Genomic DNA, 8,360 nt, shown 5'->3' with positions numbered 1-8,360 from the left:
TAGCCAAGTTTTAGTTCCTTTCTTCTCAGGCAGACTGTGATCCTCACCTCTACCAAACAATACCAGAGTTAGTGGCAATTCAAACTCAAGAGTCCTCTTTATTACTTATCTATTAATCAATTCCATTACATTTTTTAATTCAATTTTATTGTTTTTAAAGTATACCTGTGTGAATAAGTTTTCATACTTCTATGAGGAAAAATATTTTATAGCTAAGTGGTTATAGAAGGCTTCTTTATTATCTGTTAACCAATTCTATTACAATTCTTTATTCAAATTTGAATATTTATTGGAATAAATAAATTTGTACCTACATAACTACATATTTAAAAATATTTGTATCTACATATACGTGCAAAACTATGTGGTGCCCAAGTGGTGCCAGGAAGCCTCTTTTTTATTTACCTCTCAATTCTATTACATTTCTTTATTCAACTATATTAAGTCTTAAAAATGTATAAGTGAATAATTTTGTATTTATGTACCTCTCTCTCTCTATATATATATATGTGGAAAACTATTTGGTATTCAAATGGTACCATAAGGCCTCTTTATGACTTACCTATTAATCAATCCTACAGCATTTCTTAACTCAACTTTATTACATTTTGAACAGTGTCTTAATGAAAGAAGTTCTATCTATCTATCTATGTATATATGTGCAACACTGTTGGTACAAATGTAGTACCCAAAGGCCTCTTTAATTTTACGAATTCTCAGTGGTACCAGAAGGCCTCTTTATTATGTATTAGTGAATTATATTTCATTTTTATTTAATTTTATTAAACACTGATCTCTCTATCTACATACATGTGGAAAACTATTTGGTCCCTAAGTGGCACCACCGATCTCAGCAGCTCTAACATTGTGTAGCCATAGTAGTGAGAAATCTCCATATCTCTTTCCCTCTCAATGAAACACTGCACTCTCCCCAAAGCAGTGTTCTTGGCAGCATTCTCACGCACTTGTTGAGCCTTCTTCTTCATGGCTTCCCGCTCTGGCCTCTGCTGTTTGGTGATGGGAGTTGATACTACTTGCCCAGGAACATTGGGTTTCCTCCATGGAATTGGTTGTAAGGCAAAGTCTTGGAGTAGATATTGGTTTTGAGGCTTGGGCAGTTGTGACTGGGGCTTGGTCCCAATCATGGGAACGGGTTACCAATGGAGAGAGGTGCAAGATGATGTTTTGTATGGTGCAGGCCCATGAGAAGCAGACCGAGGGACACTAGGCTGGGTAGAAGCTGTCACACCAGACTAATTGGCATGGGTCAAAACTGGCTGAGCTGGCTTGGCAGGACGCAACCAAGATGGGTTGGCAGTAGCTGGTTGGGATTTGTTGACTGCCATGGGTTGAGCTGAGCTAGCGGGACCAGGCTGGGCAGGGTAAGCCCCAGTAGGTCTCTGTGAGGCCAGAGACTGTGGCCTCCTATTGATTACTGGTCGAGGTGGAGGTTTCTCCAGGGTCAGAAAAGGCAAAGGTACTAATTTTACCTTCCCATGTGGTGGAGGCTCATAAATGTATGGAGAGGGACCCTCTCCTTCAGCACTGATATCTGGGTTCTGGGCTTTGACTTTGTGTTTTCTCAGGACCCTTAACCGCCAGCCATGGGTCGGGGTCTTGGGTACTGCCTGAGTTTCCCGGGGCCCGGGAGGAAGAGAGCCCAGTTTTCTTATCATTCTTCTTCCCTAGTGCATGGAAAACCTGCACCGACTCCAGCATGTGCATGCCGAGACAGCTCCGAGGCTTTTTAAAGGACTCTTGGCAAAGCTCAGATTGGTTCCTCTTCCACTTCATCTTGGGCACGGTTGGCTTCTCTTCTGCCTTGACTTTGTTGCCTGGCTACTTCCTCTCCTCGGCTTTCCTGGAGTTGTATTCTCTGGTCCTCTTGGTCTTTTCCTCCTCATGGCCCTTAGCCTTGCTGTTCCTGCTGGATGCAGCTTTCTGAGGTTTGCTGATAGAATGCTTGGCTGTGTGCACAGGGGCCCTGCTACTGTCTGCATCCCTGTGAGCAACTTCTCCTCCTAATGCACACTCCAGGTCCCTTGGCTGCATTTTGGCCTGAGGAGTTCCATCTGGAGACTCTGAGGCTTTATGTTTGTTCTTCCTCAATGGATCACTAGGACCCTTTAAGGCACTTGTGATTTCCTGCCCGTGATTCACCATGATGGCTCTGGTATCATTGGATTTTGTTACTGTGGGACTTTCAGGTTGGTCAAAGTCTTTTAAGGAACTGAAAAGCTCAGGAAGTTGAATATCCCCCAGCAGTGCAGTGAGGTCTGCAAAACCACTGCTAGAGTCAATCCCATTTTCAAGTGTGCCTTGGTCCTCAAGACTCAGGCTATTCCTTTCTAGATGGATATTTTCAGAATGTGGCTTCTCCTCTTGGTCCAGAGGACCAATGGAGGCCAGAAGCTGGTGGATTTCAGGGATGTCTAAAGGGAGTAGTGGAGGATCCTGGTTCTCCATGGCAATCTGGTAGGCATCCAGTGGTTCTGAGAGCATGGTGTTAATCTCACACAAATTCTTAATCTCTGTTTGTTTCTGGCTTTGATTTGGAGGCAATGCCAAGAAATCAGTAGAACTCTGGACTGGAGTTATTGTGGAAATGTCCCCAAGTTCAGTTTGTGAGTTTTTCTCAATTATTTGGCTTTTTCTGTTTTTGCATACAGGAATTCCGGAGGCTGTGGCAGACAAAATATCTGACTTGGAGATTGCAATCCCAAGGAAGCCTCCATCCCTAGGGAAGTTTCCATCACTGCAACGAAAGGAATCAAGGATGATGGTAAGTAGGATGCTCCCCCTGCCCAGCAACGCACTAATTAGGGAATCTGTGGACTGTGGATAAGGCATTTCTATTAGCTCTTTTTAAGGACTGCAAACTAGTCTTTGTTAGGAGGTGCCTGTTAGTTACAAGTGATCACTTGATGACACAGTTTTGGGCTGACACATCATCATGGCAGCATGGCTCACTGGTAGAGCATTGTCTACTCTGTGTGGAAATGCACAAAAACTGTTTTATGAAATCTCTCATTCTCATATAGGGCCTCTTAATTCTCTCTACTCTTCCCAGAATGTAAGAACACTTAACACCATGAACTAGGAGAGCGTGAGTTCTTGCTCATGAAAAATATGTGAAAGGACAGATTTTTAGACCCCTGCTTTGGACAGCATCATTGCATAGAAAGTTTAAGTCCTGCAGTAAATTAAGGAAAAATTATATTGTCACACCCTTGTATGTTTTGCAGTGTCTTCCTAAGAGATCAAATAAAATTAGGGAAATAAATTCATAATGTTGTGGTGTAGGGGGATTGATCTGCAAAAATTGTGACAAGTAATCTCCTTCAGTGTCTTGGAGGTCTCTTAAATGCATCCTGGGTGGCCATTATGGTATCCTGCATTCTTGTTTTCAGAGTCTGAAAATGTGGAGTGCTAAACAAGGATGGTGGTTAAAGTCTCAGGACTTAAATACTAGAGGTCTTTGGACCCACAGCTACCAGTTGCCATCTGGACCCTCAATTGAATGGTAATCTAATCCTTCCCCTTCTTGCTGATTGTACTCACCTTGAAAAACATTTTCTGTAATAGGTTGAGCGAATACCGAGTAGTAGATCCCAGGGTTAGAGACTGATGGTAGGGCATTTATGGGCTGAACCTTCTGCAGCACTGTCACCATTTCTGGTTGAGGGGCAGCGGCACTACTTCCTGCATATGGCACACAGTCATAGGATTGCAGACAGGGACCATGTTCTCCAGAGAGCAGAGTCCCCAGAGTGTTTTGATCAGAGTAGTAGGCCTGGCTTCCTTCTTGGTAGGGAAGTGAGAGACTATGTCCCTGATTTGGAATCTGAGATGGTGTCTTCTGAACAAGCCTGGCACATAGTGATGGACACACAGAGACCATGACATTGGTTTCGGAAGTTTTGTCATATTGGGATGTCATAGTCATGGAAGAACCTGCTATGTCCTGGTCAGTGAGAGTCAGATTAAAGTCCCTGAGTGAAGATGAGCTCTTTTCAGCACTTCCTGGGATATACCACTCAGAAACACTTGGATAGGAGGCAGGTGCCGTGGTGATCTGGTTCTGGCTAGTAACCCCAGACACCATGGCTGTGCTAGAATGTTGACAAAGGTAGGCACTGCCCATGAGTGGCTGGAAGGAGGGGCCACAGTTGAGGGCAGTAACCATGCTGAAGTGGCAGCTGGAGCAGAGGCTCTGGAGAAGTTGCAGACACTTCCTGTCCCGGAAGCTGCGTTGGTCACACAGGAAGAGAGGGCTGCAGAAAATGTGCAGTCCCATGTAAAGAAGAATTTTGGAAATTTTCTGTAGGAAGAAAGAGAGTGGTGAAAATGTGATGAGACTGAGAGATTCTTACAATATCTGAGGACAAACATCATCCTAAGGTTGTGGCAGTCAGAAATCATTGAGATACCCCAAATCAAACCATTTAGGATGGCTGCAAGTGGGGGAGCAGTTTGGTACTCTTGTGATCAACTGTCTTTTCTGTCCCATTGGGCACAGTAGACCCAAGTGATCTGCTTCACTCATTGTTCCCTAAAAGCATCCTTCTCTCTGCCCTCTCTTTCCTTTGAGTGGGCCATAGTATTAACTTATGAATATGCCCTAGAGCTGAAGCCTTTTAGGACTTTGAGAACACTTAACATTAAAGGTTTGTAAGTGAGGAAACAGAAGCTCAGAGAAGTAAGATTGATTTGTTCAGTATCAGTACAGGGTCATAGAAAATTACTCCCTTGCTCGGACTCTGTGCTATAGACAAAGAGCACAAGTCACGGAAATAGAATTTTATTTTTCCCTCTTCATAGAAAACAGTCCTGGTATCATCACTGTTATCTTTAGTGTCTTGCTCACCTGCCATTTTCTAGAGTTTACTTGTACCCTTCAGATGGTATATTTAGTGGGTCTTTCTTTACCCTCTTAAACCTGGCTTTTGATGCTACATCAAAATGACTACCTGAGAGTAAGTTTCTCAAGAAATGCTTTATGGAAGAAAAATGTTATTTAAACTCTATGAGCTTCAGGTTACTACTCTGGAAGGTGGTTACAATAATACTAACAGTGATAATTCATCCATGAATCAAAATCATATATTACTTAAGGTTCATATGAAGGAATATAAAGTATGTTCTGGAAAGACAGAAAGGAAAAAATGAAAAACAGCATAGAACTAAAAAGAATGCATAGATACTGATGAAAACTTGGAAATGTAGCAAATTTACTAGCAAATGAAGTTCGGTTATCATGCATAAAATATTATGAAAGAGAATGTTTCTAGTCTGTTTTCCTGAATACTGTTAACTAAAACGCTGCCCACCATTGAAGGTGATTTTAAATGAATTTCTATGAAGTACACATAGGCAGAGAAACTCTATCAGCCAACTTAAGCCGCAAAATTAAGAAAAAGTAGACATATAAGTAGCCACAATGTTTGTAGCTACCTATTTCAAAAACAGTGTTATGAAGCCAGCTGCAGTGGCACAAACCTGTAATCTCAGCTACTCAGGAGCATGAGGCAGGAGGATTCCAAGTTTGAGGAAGGCCTTGGCAATTTAGTGAGACACTGTGTCAAAATAAAATTTTAGAAGGGCCGGGGCTGCAGCTCCTTGGTAGAGCACTTGTGTCGTACATGTGAGGCACTGGGTTCAATCCTCAGCACCACATAAAAATGAATAAATGAAGATATTGTGTCCATAAAAGGGGGGGTGCTGGGGATGTAGCTCAGTGGTAAAGTGTCTCTAGGTTCATTTCCTGGTACTGTAAACCAATCACTTTCCCACCAGATGCAAAAAGCAAAAACCAAAGCAAAAGCCCACTATGAATGGTGGGGTGGGCCTGTGGTCCCAGCATTCAGGAGGCTGAGGCTATGGGGTTGTTGGAGCCCAGGAATTCAAAACCACCATGGACAATTTAGCAAGATCCTGTCTCAGGACCTCAACAAAATGTGCTGGGGATATAGATTGTGGTAGCATGCCTGCCTAGCATGAATGCGACCCTGCATTTCAATTCCTGCATTCATTCCCCAGCACTGGAAAGAAGAAAGAAAGGAAGGAGGGAAGGAATGAAGGAAGGAAGGAAGGAAGGAAGGAAGGAAGGAAGGAAGAGAAGGAAAGGAAGGAGGGAAAGAAGGAAGGGAAGGAAGGAAGGAGGGAGGGAGGGAGGGAGGGAGGGAAGGAAGGAAGGAAGGAAGGAAGGAAGGAAGGAAAGAAGGAAGGAAATTTTGGCCAAAGTATAGAATGAAACAAGAAGTGTAAAGTAATTTCATCACTGTGCTTGTTCATCTTCCTCTAAATATTACCCACACCAAATAAATGATATGAATTTTACTAGTAGATATTTCAATTAATATAAAAACATTTTCTTATAAACATTTCAGTCAAAAAATCAGGAAAAATGCTTGAAAATAAGCATAAAATTTACTTTTGTTCTTCAAAATCTAGTTTATAATCATGTTTAATAGGAATATGTTGTCTCTAAAGTCTGAAAAAAAACATCACCACTAGAATATCATAATACATTTAAATCTAATTTTTTTTGATGGTTACTGGTGCTGGGAAGTGAACCCAGGGCTTCCCACATGCTAAGCATGCACTCTGCCACTGACCTACACCCCAGTCCATATAGAACAACCAAAAAGAGAGGCTGGGGCTGGCGCTCAGTGTTAGAGAGCTTGCCTAGCACATGTGAGGCACTGGGTTCATGCCTCAGCACCACATAAAGATAAAGGTATTGTGTCCAACTGCAACTAAAAAAAATACATATTAAAAAAAGAAAACCCAAAAAGACTTCATAAAATTATTTTAGATAAATGTGGAATTAGAGATGTGGAGCTTGAATTTTTGTGCTTCTGTAGGTCTCTCTTTTGATTTTTAGGTTTAAAAACCTTTAATGACTCTTGATAGGTATTCTATTTTAGAGAGTAAACTCTTGGAAAACTACCTGTCACACAAAGGAATGTGTTCTTCTGATGCAGGTTAATGCACATCAGTTTTTCAAACTCCAAGTAGTTAAAAAATCAGAGTAAAGTAGGACATGGAGAATGCTGTTGCCCCAGCCCTGTCTATAACCATTTTCATGACATGTTTGTATGAAGAGTCATTTCTAAAACATCTAAAATGTTTAAACTGTCAACATCATCAGTGTTCAAAGAGGTCATAGAAAAACTGTAACAGCCAAGTGTGACTTTTATGATAAACTGCTTACCCCAGTGATACCCTAATGCAAGTCTTAGTTTCCTTGCTGGTCTGTTAATCTAAACAATCTCTAAACCAGCCTCTGGGAAGATTGTACTCTATGCTGTCTGTTGGTTTAAATAAAATATTTGCTTTTTCTTTCACATTCATCTCAACCAACCTCCTTTTTCTTGAGAACATCATGCTCTTCATCTCTTTTATTCTGACATTTTCTTCTCCCTTATTTTTATATACTCTTCCTCCACCAAGTTCCTGTTGCCTTGTGCTTAAACAGCCTCAAACTTGCTTCCCCAAGAACATCTGCCTCCTTACAACCCTGTCCTCCTGCTCCCCTCTCCCTATTTCTCTTTTCACCTAGTTTAAACAGAAAAATCCCAAATATGTGAGTGTCCCTTTTATGAACAGCACTAAATTTGAAATACTGAAGTGGAAATCTTGGTGGAGGGAAACTGTTCCAGGAAACCTCTTGGTTTCTACCCTGCCTAGGATTTGTCTCTTTCAGTTGAAACAAACACAACCATGAAAACTTATTTAATTCTCTATAAACATGTCCCTCAAGGGTCAATATTAGAAAACAAAGGGACCAGAGCATGGGCAGTCTGTTATCCTCCTGTAGCAGATCAGGAAACAGATTTTGTGAGAGAGTTAAAGATGGTCCAGCCCCATACCTAGTACATGTCAAATTCCAAATGAAATTAGGTGTCCAGATTTCTAGTTCCATCCTTTCCCCTATTATTCTAAGCTCTTTTGACTCCATTAGTAAATTGAAGCAGGGAAAAGTCTAATGAAAAACTTTAAAAAGTTTCTTTCCTTACCTGACATGGTCAGAGAAGAGGTCACATCAATTGCAGATACAAAGGATGAGGAGACCACCCCAGAGGATATGTGGGTGGCTGAGACAAGAGAATGCATGTTTCCCAGTATGGAGTTCAATGGTCAGTGTTTACTGGCCACTGGCCACTCTGATGACTGGTTACTGGTCACTGGTCACTTGCGATGATCCAAATTTGTTTACAACTGCATGGCAAGACTAAGATTCTAGCAGGTGGCAGTAGGTTTGGTGGGAGAATGATGTCACAAAACTGTCAGTTTAAAGGTATGAGGTAGCCAATAGGGTGCTCAGATTCCCAACGAGAAGATGGGATTGGGTGGGG

At 41.7% G+C, this 8,360-nt stretch overlaps 1 pseudogene; it reads right to left on the bottom strand.

The window, feature by feature from the left end:
* Nucleotides 1–782: 782 nt before the first annotated feature.
* LOC114099490 (uncharacterized protein C2orf78-like) lies at nt 783–8,118 on the bottom strand (annotated as a pseudogene).
* Between the last annotated feature and the right edge of the window lie 242 nt (nt 8,119–8,360).

Source organism: Marmota flaviventris, chromosome 14, assembly GCF_047511675.1.
Source record: "Marmota flaviventris isolate mMarFla1 chromosome 14, mMarFla1.hap1, whole genome shotgun sequence".
In the NCBI taxonomy this organism is placed as follows: domain Eukaryota; kingdom Metazoa; phylum Chordata; class Mammalia; order Rodentia; family Sciuridae; genus Marmota; species Marmota flaviventris.
This window is presented reverse-complemented; position numbering and strand designations above follow the sequence as displayed.